Below are 20,886 nucleotides of genomic sequence, written 5' to 3' on the forward strand. Positions count from 1 at the left end.
ACCAATTAAATGATAAAAACAACCATGGATTCGGGTAATTTAACCAATATTGAGTTAAGATCACTTACCCCGTTGTTTCCTCTGAAAATCTTCCAAAACTTGCCTCAATCCGAGCTCCAAATCGTTAAAAATGAAAAATGGTAACTTAAACTTTCTGTCCAGACCTCTCTTCTATGCGATCGCGGACCAAGTCCCACGATCGCGAAGCACAACATTACCACTACCAAAATAACCCTATGCGATCGTGTACTAGGTTATGCGATCGCGAAGACCAAAATACATTGCCCCTAAAACTTCTCTACACGACCGCACCATAACACACGCGAACGCGGAGCACGAGCTTCCCAGGCCTACGCGTTCGCGGACAGCCCACGCGTTCACATAGAACAATGCTCGCGAACCCCAGCTGCCCCAATTCCTCTTCGCGAACGCGGTCTTAGCCACGCGTTCACATAGCACAGCTTGCCAAACCTACGCGATCGCGGACTCGCCCACACGATCGCATACCTTCTCACGTGATCGCGTAGAAGGAAACCAGAACCTGCAGAAACCATAACTTCAGCTATCAATCCAAGACCAAAAATGATCTGTTAAGCATCCGAAACTCACCCGAGTCCCCCGGGACCTCAACCAAACATACCATCAAGTCCTAAAATACCATACGAACTTAGTTGAACCCTCAAATTACCTCAAACAATGCTTAAACCACGAATCATACTCCAATTCAAGCCTAATGAACTTTGAAATTTCAAGTTTCCACAAACAACGCCAGAACCTATCAAAACAAATCCGATTGACCTCAAATTGAGCACACAAGTCATAAATGACACAACAGAGGTATTCCAATTTTCAGAATCGGATTTCGACCCCGATATCAAAAAGTCAATCCCCCGATCAAACTTTCTAAAAATTTGACTTTTACCATTTCAAGCCTAATTCCACTACGGACCTCCAAATAATATTTCGGACACGCTCCTAAGCCCAAAATCACCATACGAAGCTATTGGAATCATCAAAATTCAAATTCGAGGTCATTTACACATAGGTCCATATCCGGTCCACTTTTCTAACTTAAATTTTTAATTATAAGACTAAGTGTCTCATTTCACTCCGAATTTCTTCTGGACCCGAACCCACTAACCCGATAAGTCATAAAACAACTATAAAGCATAAATTGAGCAGTAAATGGGGGAATGGGGTTATAATACTCAAAACGACCGTCCGAGTCGTTACATTCTCCCCCTCTTAAACAAACGTTCGTCCTCGAACGGGTTTAGAATAATACCTGGAGTCCCAAATAAGTGTAGGTACTTGCTCCACATCTCCTGATCAGTCTCCCAAGCAGCTTCTCTGACTGGCTGGCCTCTCCACTATACCTTCATTGATGCTATGTTCTTTGACCTTAACTTTCGAACCTGCCGGTCTAAAATAGCCACCGGCTCTACATCATAAGTCAAATTACCGTCCAGCTGCACTGTACTGAAATCCAGAATATGAGACGGATCCCCTACATACTTTCTAAGCATTTATACATGGAACACTGGATGAACACCTGATAGACTAGGTGGAAAAGCGAGTTCATAAGCCATCTCTCCAATCTTCTTAAGTATCTCAAAAGGCCCAATATACTGAGGACTCAACTTGCCCTTCTTCCCGAACCTCAACACACCCTTCATGGGTGAAATCTTGAGCAGAACCTTCTGCCCAACCATGTGAACAACATCACGAACCTTCCTGCCGGCATAACTCTTCTGTCTAGACTGTGCCGTGCGAAGCCGTTCCTGAATCACTTTGACCTTATCTAAAGCATCCTGAACCAAGTCAGTACCAAATAGCCTAACCTCCCCCAACTCAAATAAACCCACCGGAGACCGGCATCGTCTCGCATACAAAGCCTCATACGGAGCCATCTGAATACTCGACTGGTAGCTGTTATTGTAAGCAAACTCTGCGAGTGGTAGAAATTGATCCCAAGAACCCCTAAAATCAAAGACACAAGCACGTAACATATCCTCCAATATCTGAATGGTGCGCTCGGACTGTCCGTCTATCTGAGGGTGAAATGTTGTACTTAACTAAACCCGTGTGCCCAATTCTCGTTGCACTGCTCTCCAAAACTGTGAGGTAAACTATGTACCCCGATCTGAAATAATGGACACTGGCACACCGTATAGGCGAACAATCTCGCGAATATAAATCCCAGCCAACCGCTCCGAAGAATAATTAGTGCCAACTAGAATAAAATGTGCGGACTTGGTCAGCCGATCTATAATCACCCAAACAGCATCAAACTTTCTCAAGGTCCGTGGGAGCCCAACTACGAAGTCCATGGTAATACGCTCCCACTTCCACTCCAGAATTTCAAGTCTCTGTAGCAATCCGCCCTGTCTTTGGTGCTCGTACTTTACCTGTTGACAATTTAAGCACCGAGCTACAAACCAAACTATATCTTTCTTCATCTGCCTCCACCAATAGTGCTGCCTCAAATCCAGATACATCTTCGCAGCACTTGGATGAATGGAGTATCGCAAACTGTGAGCTTCCTGGAGAATCAACTCACGCAAACCATCTACATTAGGCACACATAACCTGCCCTGCATCCGTAATACACCGTCATTTCCATTAGTGACTTCCTTGGAATCACCCTAACTCGATCATACAGAGAAGACTGGAAAACCACACAAGCCAAAACTCGATTCAGCTCTGAAACATCCAATCTATCGAACTGGTTAGCCAAGGCATGAACATCCAAGGCTAAAGGCCTCTCTGCTACCGGTAAGTATGCTAAGATGCCCAAACTCTCCGCCTTACGACTCAAGGCATCGTCCACCATATTGGACTTTCCGGGATGATAGAGAATGGTGATATCATAATCCTTAAGCAACTCCAACCACCTCCGCTGCCGCAAATGAAGATCCTTCTATTTAAACAGATGTTGTAGACTCTGATGATCAGTATATACCTCACACTGGACACCATACAAGTAATGCCACCAAATTTTCAAGGCATGAACAATAACTGCTAACTCAAGATCGTGGACTGGATAATTCTTCTCATATGCCTTTAACTGTCTGGACGCATAGGTAATCACCCTACCATCTTGCATAAGCACTGCGCTGAGACTAATGCGCGACGCGTCATAATACACAGTATAAGACTCTAAACATGTAGGCAACACCAATACTGGAGCTGTAGTCAAAGCTCTCTTGAGCTTCTGAAAGCTCTCTTCACATTCATCCGACCACCTAAACAGAGCACCTTTCTGGGTCAATTTAGTCATTAGCGATACAATAGATGAGAATCCTTCCACGAAGCGATGATAATAATCAGCCAAGCCGAGAAAACTACGAATCTCAGTAACTGAGGATGGTCTGGACCAATTCTGAACTGCCTCTATTTTCTTCAAATCCACCTTAATTCCTTCACTGGACACTATATGTCCCAAGAATACCACCGAACTAAGCCAGAACTCACACTTAGAGAATTTGGCATAAAGTTTCTCCTCTCTCAGTCTTTGTAATACAATACCCAAGTGTTGTGCATGCTCCTCCTGGCTATGTGAGTATACCAGAATATCATCAATAAATACTATGACAAATAAATCAAGATATGGCTGGAATACACTATTCATCAAATGCATAAATGTTGCTGGGGCATTGGTTAGACCAAAAGACATCACAAGAAACTCACAGTGGCCATAACGAGTTCTGAATGCCGTCTTCAGAATATCCGAATCCCGAATTTTCAACTGGTGATACCTAGATCTCAAATCAATTTTGGAGAACACCCTCGCTCCCTGAAGCTGGTCAAATAAGTCATAAATACGCGGAAATGGATATTTATTTTTGATTGTAACTTTGTTCAACTGCCTATAATCAATGCACATCCGCATAGTACCATCTTTCTTTTTCACAAATAGAACCGATGCACCCCAAGGTGACACACTAGGCCTAATAAACCCCTTTTGTAAGGAGTTCCTGAAGTTGCTCTTTCAATTCTTTTAACTCAGCTGGTGCCATATGATATGGAGGAATAGAAATGGGTTGAGGCACCAAGTCAATACCGAAATCAATATCCCAGTCGGGTGGCATACTCGGCAGGTCTGCAGGAAATACATCTGAAAAGTTTCGCACGACCGGTACTGAATCAATAATAGGAGTATCTGCATCAACATCTCTCACAAAGGCCAAATATGACAAGCATCCCCTTCCAACCATGCGTTGGGCCTTCAAATAAGAAATTACCCTGCTAGGAACAAAATCTAGAGAACCTCTCCATTCAACCTTTGGAAACCCCGGCATCGTCAACGTCATGATTTTTGCTAGACAGTCCAGAATAGCATGACATGGAGACAACCAATCCATACCCAGGATTACATCGAATTCAACCCTACCGAGTAATAAGAGATCAACTCTAGTCTCCAGTTCCCCAATAGTTACCACACACGACCGATACACACGATCCACAGTAATAACATCTCCCACCGGTGTAGATACACAAACAGGTGAAACTAAGGACACACAGGGCATATCCAGATAATGAGCAAAATACGATGATACATATGAATAAGTGGAACCAGGGTCAAATAATATAGAAGCCTCCCAGTGGCACACTGAAACAATACCTGTGATCACTGCATCTGAGGTAACAACATCTGGCCTAGCAGGAAAAGCATAGAATCGGGCATGACCGCCACCTGATCGGCCTCACCCTCTTGGGCGTACCCCTAGTTGCCTAACCCCCACCACGAGCTGGCTAGGCGGGTGGTGTAACTGCTGGTGCTGGTGTCGTTGGCCGAGAACTCTGATGTGGAGCCCCACTCAACAGCCTAGGACAATCTCTCTTGAAATGATGCAATTCTCCGCACTCGAAACAACCCCTCCTCTGACAGAACTTCTTCTCCTGATAACCCGAAGAATTACCTGTAGAAGCTAGAGCAGATGAGGCATGATGAGAACTCTACGCTGGTAGTGCACTGAATGAAGACTGGCCTGAGTGAGCACTGTAAGAAATGTGGCTAGATGATGCACCACGATGAACTGGATGACCCGTCTGAGCGTGTCTGTAAGAACAACCCCTACCGCGGTAAAACTGACCCCCTGAAGAAACACCACTGAAATCACCGGAACCACGAGGCCTCTTAGCCTCCCTCTCAACCCGCTCCTGGCTGTGAACCATCTCAATCTGACGAGCAATGTCGACAACCTCATCGAAAGTAGCACCAGACACTCTCTCTCTAGTCATGAGTAATCGTAGCTAAAAAGTGAGGCCATCTATGAACCTCCTGATCCTTTCTCTATTTGTGGGAATCAACCCCATGACGGGCCAATTCTGAAAATCTCATCTCATACTGTGTCACGGACATATCACCTTGGCGAAGCTACTTGAACTACCTGCGCAGCTCCTCTCTGCGGGACTGAGGCATGAACTTCTCCAGGAATAGACTGGAGAACTATTGCCATGTAAGAGGTGCTGCACCGACCGGCCTACGCCTCTCGTAAGCCTCCCACTATCTGAAGGCAGCCCCAGAAAACTAAAAAGTAGTAAACGAGACCCCACTGGTCTCCAGAATAACCGTTGTCCGAAGCATCCGTTGACACTTATCTAGAAAACCCTGAGCATCCTCTGACTCAGCACCGCTAAATGGTGGAGGTCAAAGTCTCTCAAGTCTCCTTTGCTCATCATCTTCCATAATAGGAACTACCGGGGCCTGAGAAGCTGCAACCGGTTGGGCTGGTAGTGCCCCCGGTATATGAAGTCCCTCCACTACCTAGTCTGGAGTACGGGCAACAGGGGTATGAGTACCTCCCCCGGCCCGAGAAGTGGCAGGTGCGGCCTGAGCCGAAACCACCTGAGCAAGACCAGTGCAGGCTGCCAATATCTGGGCCAAAGTCTCCTGAAGGCCTGTAATCTCAATAGGCACAGCTGGTGCCTCAGCTGATCCTCTCGGCTCAGCTATATCTAGAATCTACTCCTGAGCTGGAGCAACCGGTGGTACTACAGGTGCTGGTCCAACTGTGGTACAAGCTACACCTCGACCTCTACCTTGGCCCCGGCCTCTACCATGACCCCGACCTCTCACGGCCCTAACTGGTGGCACTGGTGGCTGACCATCCGATCCGGTAGTACGTGTCCTCACCATCTGTGAGAGAATAGAATAACAGAAATTTATTTTCCAGAATCAACAAATTCGCACGACAGAATACAAGAAAGTGAAATTTTCCTAAGGGTTCTGCAGCCTCTCGAAGATAAGTACATATGTCTCCGTACCGATCCGCAATACTCTACTAAACTTTCTCATAACTCGTGAGACCTATGTTACCTAGGGCTCTGATACCAACTTGTCATGACCCAAAATCTCAACCTGTCGTTATGGCGCCTATCTTGATACTAGGCAAGTCGATAATCTCAATAAACCACAATTTCTTTTAAGTTTGAAAATATAATATTTAAAGACAATACAAAATCCCACAAATACTAATACGAACACTCCCCAAAACCTGGTGTCACTGAGTACATGATCATCTATTATGAATACAAGTCTGAAAAATACGGTCTATAATAGTCTGAGACCAAATACAGTAAACAAGGAGATAGGGAACGAGAGGCAAGGTCTGCAAAACATGGCAGCTATCTCAGAATCTCCAAAAAATCAGTTGTGCGAAAGAATCAGCACCCGTTATGTCCGGGAATACCTGGATCTACACACGAAGTACAGGGTATAGTATGAGTACAACCAACTTAGCAAGTAACAATAATAAATAAGAAATTGAAGATAGTGACGAGCTACACAGTTGTAGTTCATTTTCAGTAATTCCAACAGAGAACAGTACCAAAGGAGTTAGAGAAATAACTTTAAATATTCAGAAAGTCTACTCAGCGTGGACGTCGTGGTTGCGGATTTTGGGTTGCTTCGGAGAAGGTACAATGGTTGACGAGATTTTGGACTATGTGGTTCGTGCCAAGATTTGTTTGTATGGAGCTCTACATTTGTGATCATTGTGTATAAATAGGGGTAAGGGTTACCCCAAAGAAAAATCGAAGAGTATGTTAAGAAATGGGTCAGCTCAACAGCGTTGAGTCGGCATAACAAAAGAAGAAATTGGCCTTAGGAGAGATAATTCTCCACAGGTGTCTGTGGCAAGCCTATGAAGAGGGCAGACCAGCCAATGTAATACCGCCCACTTGGCTCAGTTCTCAGAAACGCTTTTGAAAGAGTTTGTTCCTGGACTCTCCGTAAAGCGTGGCGCATAGGTTTTGAACGGTTGCATCAGGCCACCATGATGGTGTCATAATATGCCATCAGGTTCAATAAGTCAGCCCATCATATTCCTACTTTGCTTCCTACAGCTAGAGAGCGAGTCCACAGACTCATTAAAGGACTCAATTATAATCGTAAAATTTTGTACGACTCGGGAGATGCAAGCTGATACTTCATTTCCGCTAGTGGTTGAAATTGCCAAGATATTAGAACGTGTTCGGGGTGAGGAAAAAGGAAACTAAGGAGACCAAGAGGTCTCGAGGTTCTGGAGGATTCAATGGATTCTACTCTGCAAGTATAAATCATTATGGTGGGGGGTCGGGCAGTTGGCCAACCCAGTCCGCACATCGGATTACTCGGGGTGCTTCAGTAAGTTCTTTTAATGCACCACTGACATGAGTTTCCTACAATGGTTATTCCAGTTATCTCGCACAGACTCAGTATTAGTAGCCAAACCCGCAAAGGGGTTGTTATGAATGCAGTGATACTAGGCACATCATGAGAAAACTATCCCAGACTTGGGAGAGACATATTTCATCAAAGCACTCAAGCTACGTGCCCCATTGTAGTTACTACACCACCTACACAACCAGTTAGGGGTAGAGGACGGGTGGGTAGAAGGCGTCCTAGGTGGAGAGCCATCTATTGTTATATTTGTTTTATGGTATGGCAAAGGTCTTTACATCAGATGGTGCCGTTATGGGTACGACCTCGATTTAAAATAAAGGAATAATTTCCTTAACTTGATTCGGTTCTGAGTATCAAGACGAGTCCTCCTATTGTGCTCCACTTATGAGTGAGCTTCGTAATTCTATAATCTACTTATGTGTTTACTCATGTTGGGAGATTCTATGGAGATAACTACGCCTATCATTCCATGTTGGTCACTAATAAGAGCTGTGAGGCTAAATGTGGCTTTCTGCTACTCATTTCGGTAAGTTTTGATGTAATTTACGGAATTATGAATTATATGCCCTACTGGTGTGGGGTTCATTATGTGTTATGATTTTGTTTAACAAAATTATTTTAAAGAAGAGAATGTAAAGTTTCGATTGGCACGATGTGCATATTACTTATGATTCAGAACTGAGGACGAGATCCTCCCATTTTAATATAAATTGATATGTTTAAACCGGGCTACCAACTGCGGTGGAAGTTATATAAGGATGAGATCCTTGTGAAGAAAATTCTTGTGTTTAAGTTCTCCCTTGTGAAATTAATGTTGTACTATAGTACTAATAGGGAGTCATGACTGTTAGGCTTATTTGAAAATTCTTGTATGAAATTCTCTGTGCATATTTGCCAAATTCGTGTTTGTAATTATTGAGTTTTAACCTACGAGGTAGGTGCTCGCCCAGGTGGCGTTAAATATGACTCGTTAATTCGGGTAAATAATTATGAGGTCTTCGTGCCTCATATCTCGCCATCAGTATTGTGAAGGTTTGCAACGAGATTTTTGTTAACATGAAGTTAAATTGACGATTCTATAGTTGATTATGAACAACTATTAAGACCAGATTGACCCAGAAGGGTGCCCCATTTAGATGGTCAGACGAGTGTGAGTTGAGCTTTCAGAAGCTCAATATCGCTTTGGCTACATCACCGATGTTGGTATTACCCACAGATTGAGGATCTTATATGATATATTATGATGCTTCTCGCGTTGGCCTTGGTGCAGTATTGATACAAGATGACAGGGTGATTGCATATGCGTCACGGCGATTGAAAGTTCATGATAAGAATTATCATGTTTATGACTTACAATTGGAAGCCATTGTTCATGCGCTGAAAATTTGGAGGCATTACCTCTACGATGTCTCTGGTGAGGTATTTACTAATCATCGTAGCCTTCAGTATCTGTTCAAACAAAATGATCGTAATTTAAGGCAGAGAAGATGGTTGGAGTTGTTGAAAGACTATGATATCACCATTTTGTATCACCTTGGAAAGGCCAATGTGGTGGCAGATGCTTTGAGTAGAAAAGCTTTGAGTACGGGCAGCCTTGCATATATTCCGATTGGTGAGAGGCCGTTAGCTGCAGATGTTCAGAATTTGGCTAATCAGTTCGTGAGGTTGGATGTTTCAGAACCCAGTAGGGTTCTAGCTTGCACAGTCGCTCAGTCTTTTTTATATGAGCATATCAGAGAGCGACAGTATAATGATCCTCATTTACTTGTCCTTAAGGACACGGTGCGGCACAGTGATGCCAAACATGTTGTTGTGGGGGAAGATGGAGTTTTGTGAATGCAGGATTGTATTTGTGTGCCTAATGTGGATGGGCTTCGTGAATTGATTCTTGAATAGGCACACAGTGACAGGTATTCTATTCATCCAGGTACCTCCAAAATGTATCAAGATTTGCGGTAACATTATTGGTGGAGGAGAATGAAAAAGGATATAGTTGCATATGTAGCTCGGTGTCTGAATTGTCAGCAAGTGAAGTACGAGCATCAGAGACCTGGTGGTTTGCTTCAGAAGTTAGAAATTCCTGAGTGGAAGTGGGAGCGTATCACTATGGGTTTTGTTGATTTGATTCCCACGGACTCAGAGAAAATTTGACGCAGTATGGGTCATTGTGGACAGGTTGACCAAGTCAGCACATTTTATTCTAGTGGTAGTTACCTATCCTTCATAGCGGTTAGCTAAAATTTACATTCTTGATATTGTCCGCCTTCACGGTGTGCCCGTGTCTATTATTTCAGATCGAGGTATATAGTTTACCTCACACTTCTGGAGGACTGTACAGTGTGAGTTAGGCACGCGGGTTGAGTTGAGTACAGCATTTCATCCACAGACAGATGGACAGTCAGAGCGCATTATTCAGATATTGAAAGATATGCTACGCGCTTGTGTTATAGACTTGGAGGTTCTTGGGATCAATTCTTGCCACTTGCAGAGTTTGCTTATAATAATAGCTACCAGTCGAGCATTCAGATGGCTCCATATCAGGCACTATACGGAAGGCGATGTCGTTCGCCAGTTGGATGGTTTGAACCGGGAGAGGCTCGATTGTTGGGTACCGATTTGGTATAGGATACCTTGGATAAGGTCAAGGTTATTCAAGATCGGCTTCGCACAGCTCAGTCTAGGCAAAAGAGTTATGCCGACCGTAAAGTTCGTGATATTGCATTCATGGTTGGAGAAATAATATTACTCTAGGTTTCACGTATGAAAGGTGTAATGAGGTTAAAAAAGAAGGGCAAGTTGAGCCCTAGGTATATTAGACCCTTTGAAATTCTTGAAAGGGTGGGTGAAGTAGCCTACAGGCTTGCATTACCACCTAGTTTATCAGCGGTTCATCTGGTGTTCCATGTGTCTATGTTACGAAAATATCATGGTGATCTGTCCCATGTGTTATATTTCAATTCAGTCCAATTGGACAAGGATTTGACTTATGAGGAGAAGCCGATAGCTATTCTAGCCCGGCAGGTCCGACAGTTGAGGTCTAAGAGCTATCCTTCAGTTCGGGTGCAATGGAGAGGTCAATCAATTGAGACAGCTACCTGGGAGTCCGAGTCGGACATGCGGAGTAAATATTTACACTTATTTACCAGCTCAGGTACTTTTTCTAACTTTGTTCGAGGACGAACGATTTCTAACTTTCTAATTAATTCTGTGTTCTAAGACCTCGAAAAGCACTATTTATCATTCCTCGACTTGCGTGCACAGCCCGTATAATTTTCCGTAAAGTGTATATATGAAAAATGGATTAAAATGTGAAATAGAGCTTTAAAACTCATCTGAGTTGATATTGGTCAATAGTTTGAGCAAATGGGCTCGAATCAGTATTTTGACAGTTTCGGTAGGTCCATATCGTGATTTGGGACTTGGGCGTATGCCCGGAATTTAATTTGGAGGTCCCTAGCTTGAATTATCGCCACTTGGCGAAAACTAGAAGCCTTTAGGCTTAAAGATTTTAAAGTTTGACCACAGGGTTGACTTTATGGATATCGGGGTCAGATTCGAGTTCTAAAAATTTTCATAGGTCCGTTATGTCATTTATGACTTGTGTGCAAAATTTGAGATCAATCGGACTTGATTTGATAGGTTCCGGCGTCGTTGAAGAAATTAAAAGTTTCAAAGTCCATTAGGCTTGAATTTATGTGGGATTCGTGTTTTTAGTGTTGTTGGATGTAATTTGAGGTTTTGACTAAGTCCGTATGATATTTTAGGACTTGTTGGTATGTTTGGTTGAGGTCCCGAGGGCCTCAGGTGGATTTCGGATGGTTAACGGAATTTAATTTTGGCATTTCAAAAACGTTTTGACGTCTCTTCTTCACGAATAAGTGGTATCCCATTAAGTAAATAAGTTCCAAATACAGTTTTGATGGAAGCATAAGATTCGTATTGAAATTTTGGAGCCATAGCAAAAAGAATCGTTGAATTCAGACATCGTATGAGAAAGTTATGCCCATTTCCGTGTGAGGAACAATTTTCCGTCGCCGTCAGCGCCCAGGTTAGCGTGGGGCACTAGCCCTAGCGCTGGGATGTTTAAAGGTACTGTAAATAGCGCCACAGGCAGCGCCCCACGCTACCTGTGGCGCCCGAAATAGCTGAGGCCCTATAAATGGGGGTTTTCTACCATTTTTGACAAAAATAGAGTTGGGGAGCTCGGTTTGGGCGATTTTTACGGGTAAACATTGGGATAAGTGTTCCTTATCATGTATTGATTATATTTCATGATTCCATACTCATTTACATCATGAATCCATAAATTTATGGAAGAAAAAATAGATTTTTGTAAAATCTTCCAAAAATGTAAAATGAAGATTTGAAGGTCAATCCGATATCGGAATTTGATAAAATTGGTATGGGTGGACTCGTACTTGAATGGGTTGTCGGATTTTGTGAGTTTCGTCGGATTTCGATACGTGGGCCCCACGGCCAATTTTTGGTTAAATTTCGGATTTTGTTGGAAAATTAGTATTTTCATATGGAACTAATTCCTACGATTCATGTTGAGTATATTGAATTGTTTGTGACTAGATTTGAAGCTTTCGGACACGAATTCGCGAGGCAAAGGTTTATTGGAATCTTGAAATTAGTTGCAAAGCGAGGTAAGTGTCGTGGTTAACCTTGGCTTGAGGGAATAGAACCCTTAAATTATTTGTTATGTGAAATGCATGTGAACGACGTATAGACGAGGTGACGAGTGTCTATACGTCGTCAAATTAATTGTTTGCCTAATTATTTGAAAATATTAAATTTGTTTAATACACGAATTAATTGTTATAATAATTATTTTTCTCCTATTCTTTGTCAGATATTAATTCTTGAATTCCTGTAATAATTGCTACATACTTATTTGAATTATGTGCATTAATTGCTACTTGACATTTAGCATATTAAATACTAAACTGCCTATTTTCTCCCTGATTTCCATAATAAATTATTATTTGTCATTGTTTGTTTCATAATTAAATCATAATTATTCTATGCTTGTTGTCTTAAAATTTTATATTAATTGTTGCATTTATTGGGGTAATTTCTTCTATGAGAATTGGTAAATGAATATATTGGAGGAGCGGGTTGCACGCCGCAAAAGAATTGATTGAAATGAATATATTGGAGGATCGGGTTGCACGCCGCAACAGACTTGTTTAAAAGTCCATATTGGAGGATCGGGTTGCACACTGCAACAGACTTATTTAAAAGTCTATATTGGAGGATAGGATCGCACGCCGCAATAGACTTGTTTAATAGTCCATATTGGAGGAGTGTGTTGTACGCCGCAACAGACTTGTTTAAAAGTCCATATTGGAGGAGCGGGTTGCACGCCGTAACAGACTTGTTTAAAAGTCCATATTGAAGGATCGGGTTGTACGCCGCAACAGACTTGTTTAAAAGTCCATATTGGAGGATCGGGTTGCACGCCGCAACAGACTTATTTAAAAGTCTATATACACTTGATTAAAATAAATATATGGGAGGATTGAAAACGAATATATTGTGGGAGCAGGTTGCACGCCGCAACGGGAATTGATTGAAATAATGATTGGTTATGACTGCTGAGTTGGTTTCAACTGTTAAAATGAATCACCTGAATTGTTGTTATTAATATTGCATACAGGTTAATGTAAGTGACCCGCCTTAGCCTCGTCACTACTTCGTCGAGGTTAGGCTCAGCATTTACCAGTACATGGGGTCGGTTGTACTGATACTACACTCTGCACTTCTTGTGCAGATTTCGGAGTTGGTCCTAGTGGCGTACTGTAGATCTACCCGGATACAGCTACTAGTGGAGACTTGAGGTATAACTGCACAGCATTCGCAGTTCTAAAGTCCCCTTCTATATTATCTCAGATGTGTATTATATTTCAAACATCTTGAATTTTATTCAGACCTTTATTTGTATTATTCTAGAAGATCGTGCACTTGTGACTCCAGTTCTGTGATGGTATTTAGATATCGCGATTATTATGGATTATTCACTATATTTCAGACTTTATTTCCGCATTTGTCTTCTTGTTATTTAATTAATTTAATTTTTTTTTAAAATAGCTAATTATATTCTAACATTGGCTTGCCTAGCAAGTAAAATGTTAGGCACCATCACGGTCCCGAAGGTGGGAATTTCGAGTTGTGACAATAACGCTTGAATTTCCTCTTCCTATCCCTGAGCTCATGATTGATGCAACGACTGGATACGAGGCGATGTCTTTCATGGATGGTTCATCGAGATATAATCAAATTCGCATGGCACCGAAGGATGAAGAACTTACCGCCTTTCGCACCCCTAAAGGTATATACTGCTACAAGGTAATGCCTTTTGGTTTGAAGAATACGGGTGCTACATATCAACGTGCCATGCAAAATATTTTTGATGACATGCTTCATAAAAACGTGGAGTATTATGTTGGCGACTTGGTGGTAAAGTCAAGGAAGAAAGATGATCACTTGCAAGATTTGAGGATGGTATTTGAACGGCTTCGGAGATACCACCTCAGAATGAATCCGTTGAAGTGCGCCTTTGGAGTTACTTCTGGGAAGTTCCTCGGTTTTATTATTCGACACCGAGGTATCGAAATTGATCAAGCTAAGGTGGATGCTATCTTGAAAATTCCCGAGCCTAAGGATATTCATGAATTAAAAAGCTTACAAGGTAAGTTGGCATATCTTGGAAGATTTATTTCGAATGTGGCTGGAGATGCCAACCATTTAGTTGCCTCATGAAGAAATGGGTTCCTTTTGAATGGGACCAAGCTTGCAGAAATGCTTTTGAATGCATTAAGTCTTATCTGATGAAACCTCCAAGACTGGCAGCCCCCATACCTGGAAAGCCATTAATATTATACATTTCAGCACAGGAAAGGTCAGTAGGAGCACTTCTAGCTCAAGGAAACAATGAAGGCAAAGAAAATGCATTTTATTACTTGAGTAGGATGATGACGCCAAATGGGCTCAAGTATTCACCTATTGAGAAGTTATTTTGGGCACTTGTCTTCTCCATACAGAATCTGAAGCGTTACTTCCAAGATCATGTTGTGCGAATCGTCTCAAGAGCAAATCCTATCAAGTTTGTTATGTCTAAACCAGTCCTAAGTGATCGATTAGCGAGGTGGTACCTCCAATTTCAACAATTTGAACTATCATACACAATCTTAATGATTTAACTCTTCTCACGCTGTCAATCTTGGAAAACTCTTTTTTGATAACTCTTAAAGGCTATTCTTCTTTAGCTTGATCTCTTACTACCGAGCTGATTTTTTCTTTCTTCCACTGGCACTAAACTTCGGGTTTAACTTAAACTCTGTGTGTTCTAACACGCGTTCAGTATTTCAAACTGTTACCCACTGACTAGTGTTAACCTAGCTAAGTAAATCAAATCATACATCTACTAGCTCTGCTGAAATTGGTAATTCACTGTATCTACTCAAAACTTACTTACTATTCTTTTACTAACCACCTAGTAGCATCATGTTTTCTAGTTCTTCTTTGAATAACTAAAGTAAAGTATAAGGTTATTCCTAACTTCCCTCACCATCCGACCTTGTTCTATGGTCGCATACTATCTTCTTCTTTTTTAACTATGTCCATGGATCACACTTGGAGAAATTTCATCTATCTTAAAAGAAATTTGAATATCTAACCTCAAACTTTCTCTACACTTTAAAATCATAACAGACTATAAACATCCGTCCTAAACACATGGTCACATCACCTAAAGGGGAACTGTCATATCTTATATCTCACAATAATAGTTGCTTCTTATAGTAATTCACTAATATGATACTTTTTAGTTCTGACTTAAATAAATTTGAACAACTTAAAATCATCCCCTGAAATTCAGTATCGGCTGCTCTTGGTCCTCATTTTGTACATCATATCTTCTTAGTCATCTGCATGAGTCGTACAAAAAACACATCGTTGGTAATAACCAATTTTTTGATTCCTAGGTATTTTTCCCTTAGGCCCTTTTCTGTTCGAAACTATATGCCCGTTGCAGTTCAATTCTTAACCTGTTACACTGTGGGGTTTGACATCTAAACTACCATCACCTCTTGTGGATCAATTTCCAAGAATTAAAAGAAATTGTTCTGTGAGGTAAAACACATAAAACTACCATACACAAACTTATCCTTTAGAGTATATCATCATCTGATAAATCATTTCCTGCACCATCCGGCGAGTCTCTTGGGTATTAATCTGAACCTAAAATATGCGAAGATTTTGCTATAATCACTGTTACTTACATTTTCTTTTAGGACCCATTGTCATCACTGTATACTCACAAGTCACTTATATTTGGATACATTGAAAATTGGAGATCTGGTAACTGAATACTGACATACTAAATAACCATAAACCTGCTAACTGAAAGATTGTACAACTAGTAACTGCGGTAAACTGATAACCATAAAACATGATAACTGTTTTTGTACTTTCTGATTAGGTTATGCTCTAATCTGTACTACTATCTATTGCATCCCACTTTCAACATCATCTCAAGCCTTATATGTTACCAACTTGTACTCCATAATTATACCCCAATGGGCAATGAACATTTCTAGAACCTTGGGTTTTTCTTGCCCGTCGCTTGGGCATTCGATATTTCTGGAATTCGATAAGAAGAGAAGGTTACCTACTGCTCTAAGCTTCATGTCACGCTCTAGAGTAGAAAGAAATGAGACAATCCTAAATGTCTTGGTAGTTAACCGTTTATATGCATGGTCGGCACAAACATATAAAGGAAACTCTACTGGACATGGCTCCATAGACTCCCTAGGACACTTGAACCTATTGCTATGATACCAAGTCTTTGTCACACCCCGAACTTGGGCATGGACGTAACACGGCACCCGGTGCCTGACTACATGTGACTAAGCGAATCAACTGGCTTGCTGAATCAACATGTGATATCATAACATACTGAATGCGGAAGATAAACTAGCGTATGCCAATATACTGAAAGTCTGAATGATATAAATCAGAAAACGGAAACACTAATATAGTTCTGAAATATATCTGTAGCAAACATTGCTTAACTTGAAAAGCATGCAACACTGTCTAACTATTACACTAGTCTATGAAGCCTCTAATGAGGTACTGAAAACACTGACTGTCTGAAAATACTGAAGACTATAAGGTAATGATAATGCCTCGAAAGAACTGGGGATCACCAAATAACTGGTACGAGAATCCTAGCGCTCTAAATCATCAACCTGTAAATCATTACATGCATCGTGAGATGCAGGCCCGGGGAAAAGAGGATGTTAGTACATTTTGAATGGCACTAGTATGTAAAGCAACTGAAAGAAAGAACTGTAAATGCTGAAACTAAAACTGAATTGATAATTGATAATTGAAAACTGAAAACTGAAAACTGAAAACTAAAATGATAACTGATAACTGATAACTGAACAAAGAAAGTAAGGATATGAATACTCCATCTTCTGAATGATGAACAACCTGTTTATCTCAATAAACTACGGTCTTGGGTCCAATATATATGTGCACAAGCTACGGCCTCAGGCCCAAGTATACATATACATAACTATGGCCTCATGCCCAAAAATACATAAAGCATAAACTACGGCCTCAGGCCCAAACATGTATAAAGCATAAACTACGGCCTCAAGCCCAAATACAGGTATTCAACATTCAGGTATTTAAAAACAGGAACTGAGAATCATACTGTAATACATGATACTGAAATACTGAACCATATTGAGTTACATGATACTTGAATGCTGAATAGAACTGGACTGAGCCATGTATTCATGAACTGATTATGAAAAATGAAACTTCAACTATTTATGACATGCTGAGTAATCTAGATTGAGACTCATGGGTATCAAATACAAGTCTATATTAATTACGCACTGAGCTCACAATGTTCAGAATGAAATTCAAGAATGAATTATGAAGCTAGAGAATAGAAGTTCTGCAACTATTCAAAGAACTAAACTTAACTATATTTCTGAGGCAATTAGTAACGTTGTAGAAGGAACGTAACGTAGGGAGAATCATTAACATTCCCAAATATAGAGAGTTAGACTCACATACCTTAACTTCCTGCTCTTGAGTGTAATACAACATTCGCCAACCCTTTCAACTTTAATCTATATCAATACAAGTCAAAGGGATTTCGTATTAGCAATAATACTCATATTTTGGTCACTTAGGTATTTTATCAAACACTTGGTGGGTATAAAGCTTCATAGCCCTCATTAATGGTGTTTCTACACCCAACATCCCATTTTCTTACTCCTAAAAAAAAATTCTAAAATCTCAACTTGTTATAATCAATACCACTCTTCATCATCCATAAGATAAACAATACCCTTAATCAATAATCAACAACCCAAACCTATAATCATTTAAGATTTTCTATCAAACTGTAACGACCAGTCGTTTTGAGCATTTGCACTTCGCTCGGTGATTTGAGGGAATGAGTAGCTCCATATGATATATTATGACTTGCGTGAATCGTCAGTTTGATTTTCAGGTTATTCGGAATTAATTTGGAAGAATGAATTTCGTGATTGAAGCTTTAAAGTTAGAGGAGTTGACCAAGTTTGACTTTTTAGTATTTGACCTTGGATTGGAGTTTTGATGGTTCTGTTAGGTCCGAATAGTGATTTTGGACTCGTCCGTATGCCCGGATTTACATTAAGATATTTCTAGAAGGTTTCGGCACTAATTGGTAAAAGTTGGAAATTTGAAAGTTTGGAAAGTTAATAAGTTTGACCGAGAGTTGAATTTGAGGATATCAGATTAAGATTGTGGTTCTGGAAATTGGAATAGCTTTTTTTATGTTATTTGGGACTTGTGTGCAAAATTTAATTTCATTCCGGTTGATTTGATATGTTTCGGCGTGAGTTTTTGAAGTTGAAAGTTCATTTAAGTTTGAATTGAAGTGCATTTCGTCGTTTCGTTATTATTATGTGTGATTTAAGGTCTCGAGTAGGTCCGTGTTAAGTTATGAGACTTATTGGTATATTCGGACGGGATCCCGAGTGGCTCGGATGAGTTTCAAACATGTTTCGGATCATTTTGGAATTGTTTGGTTAAGGCTGAGGGCAAGTATGTTATGGTACGACCGCATCTACGGAGGGCTGATCGCATATGCGAGCCTGCAGATACGACCCTTTGGTCGCAGAAGGGAAAACATGCTTGGCTGGGGATCATAGCAGATGCGGAGGAATAAGCGCACTTGCGTGTGCGCAGAAGCGAAATCCTTGGGCGCATGATCGGTCTTGTGCGCAGATGCGCGTTTGGCATCGCACTTGCGATGTCGCAGAAGCGTGATTGTTTCCATAGGTGCGATGCATGAGTTTCCAGTGATTTGCCGAAGAAGCAAAATTTTGGTCGCACATGCGAGTCCGCAGAAGCGGGAATTTGTTCGCAAATGCGAGAAATGCTAGACAGATTCTATATATTTCGAGGTTTTGGTTCTTTTACCATATTTTAAAATTTGGGGCTCGAATTGAGGCGATTTTGAAGCAATTTTCATCACATAGATTGGGGTAAGTGTTCTACACTCGGTTTTGATTATATTTCGTGAATCTATCTTCGTTTTGGGTAATTGGATTATGAATTTTAAAGAGAAAATTAGGAATTTTTGTCTAAAGTTTCATAGAGTGAATTTTTGAGTTTTGAACATCGATTCTGAGTCGGATTTGAGTGAAACTAGTATGGTTGGACTCATAATTTAATAGGTTGTTGGATTTGTGAGTTTCATCGGGCTTCGAGGTGCAGGCCCGGGTTTGACTTTTTGGTTGACTTTGAGATTTCGATTAAAGATTCGACCTTTATCGATTGGGTTTATTTCATTTGGCATTATTTGATGTACTTGAGTTGCTTTTGGCTAGTTTCGAGCTGTTTGGAGGCCGGTACACACAGGATGGCATTTTTGGAGCATCGTTTGGCTTGCTCGGTATTGGATTTGGCTTGTTCGAGGTAAGTAACACTTCTAAACTTGGTGCTGAGGGTATGAACCCCTGAATATACGTGTTATGTGTTTGATGTTGAGGTGATGCACATACTAGGTGACGGGTGTGTGGGCGTGCACCGTGTGAATTAAGACTCGATTTATTTTGTAATACTGCGTAGTACCTAATCTTGTTTCTATTCATGAAATTTCTACGTACTAGAGTAATTGAGTTGTGATCCATGTTAGAAACCACGTCTAGGTTATATGCTTATCCTATTGTGACCCATTAAGGTCATTTCTGTTATTGAGTTAATTTCTTACATTGCAATTACATACTTAGTCATACGCATTCATTTGCATATCATATCTCAGTCTCTGTTATCATTTATTGATACATAACATTATTATTTTTGGGCTGATTTTTTATGACATTGTGAGCCCGAGAGACTGGAGAGATTGATGACTGAGTGAGGCCAAGGGCCTGATTGTGAGGATGTTTATGGGATCGGGCTGCACACGCAGCATGCTTTATTGATTCATGCCATGATTGGATTATTATAGCGCTTGGGCTGGATCTGCCCCTCCGGAGTCTGCACACCCACAGTGAGCGCAGTTGTTATTGATTTTTAGGTCTGATCTGCCCTGGGCTAGATCTGCCATGTACAGTACTGAGTGCGAGTACCGAGTGACTTGGATTGAGTGATTGGGAGGACTGAGTGAGTTGATATACCGAGAGTACACATATGGTTTTATCACTGCATTGTATTACAGTTGGCATGCATACTTGGCATGTGGGCATTGAGATGTATTTCCTCATGTTGTACGGTATAGTGACACTCATGACATTCACATGCGCATTGACATGTAGGCATAGAGATGTACTTTCCTCATGCCATCTGATAATGAGACTTCTTAACTGTTGTTGAAAGTTTTTGGGAAAAATCACAGATTTCTGACTTACTCACATTTTTTTTTAGATTACGGTGAAAGATTTGGGATTTACTGTTATACTTGAAAAGCATGCCTATTTTCCCGTAACTGTGAACGAGTTGAGCATCATATCTCTGAGTTATTTCTTGTACCACTTTTATTATATTGTTATGACCTGTTGCTGGTTATTGGTGTTGGACTCTGACCTTTGTTCCAACTAGCCACTATTTTCAACCTAAGGTTAGGTTTGTTACTTATTGAGTACCTGGGGTCGGTTGTACTCATACTACACTTCTGCACCTTGCGTGAAGATATTGGA

Source organism: Nicotiana tabacum, chromosome 9 (assembly GCF_000715075.1).
Source record: "Nicotiana tabacum cultivar K326 chromosome 9, ASM71507v2, whole genome shotgun sequence".
NCBI classification, from domain to species: domain Eukaryota; kingdom Viridiplantae; phylum Streptophyta; class Magnoliopsida; order Solanales; family Solanaceae; genus Nicotiana; species Nicotiana tabacum.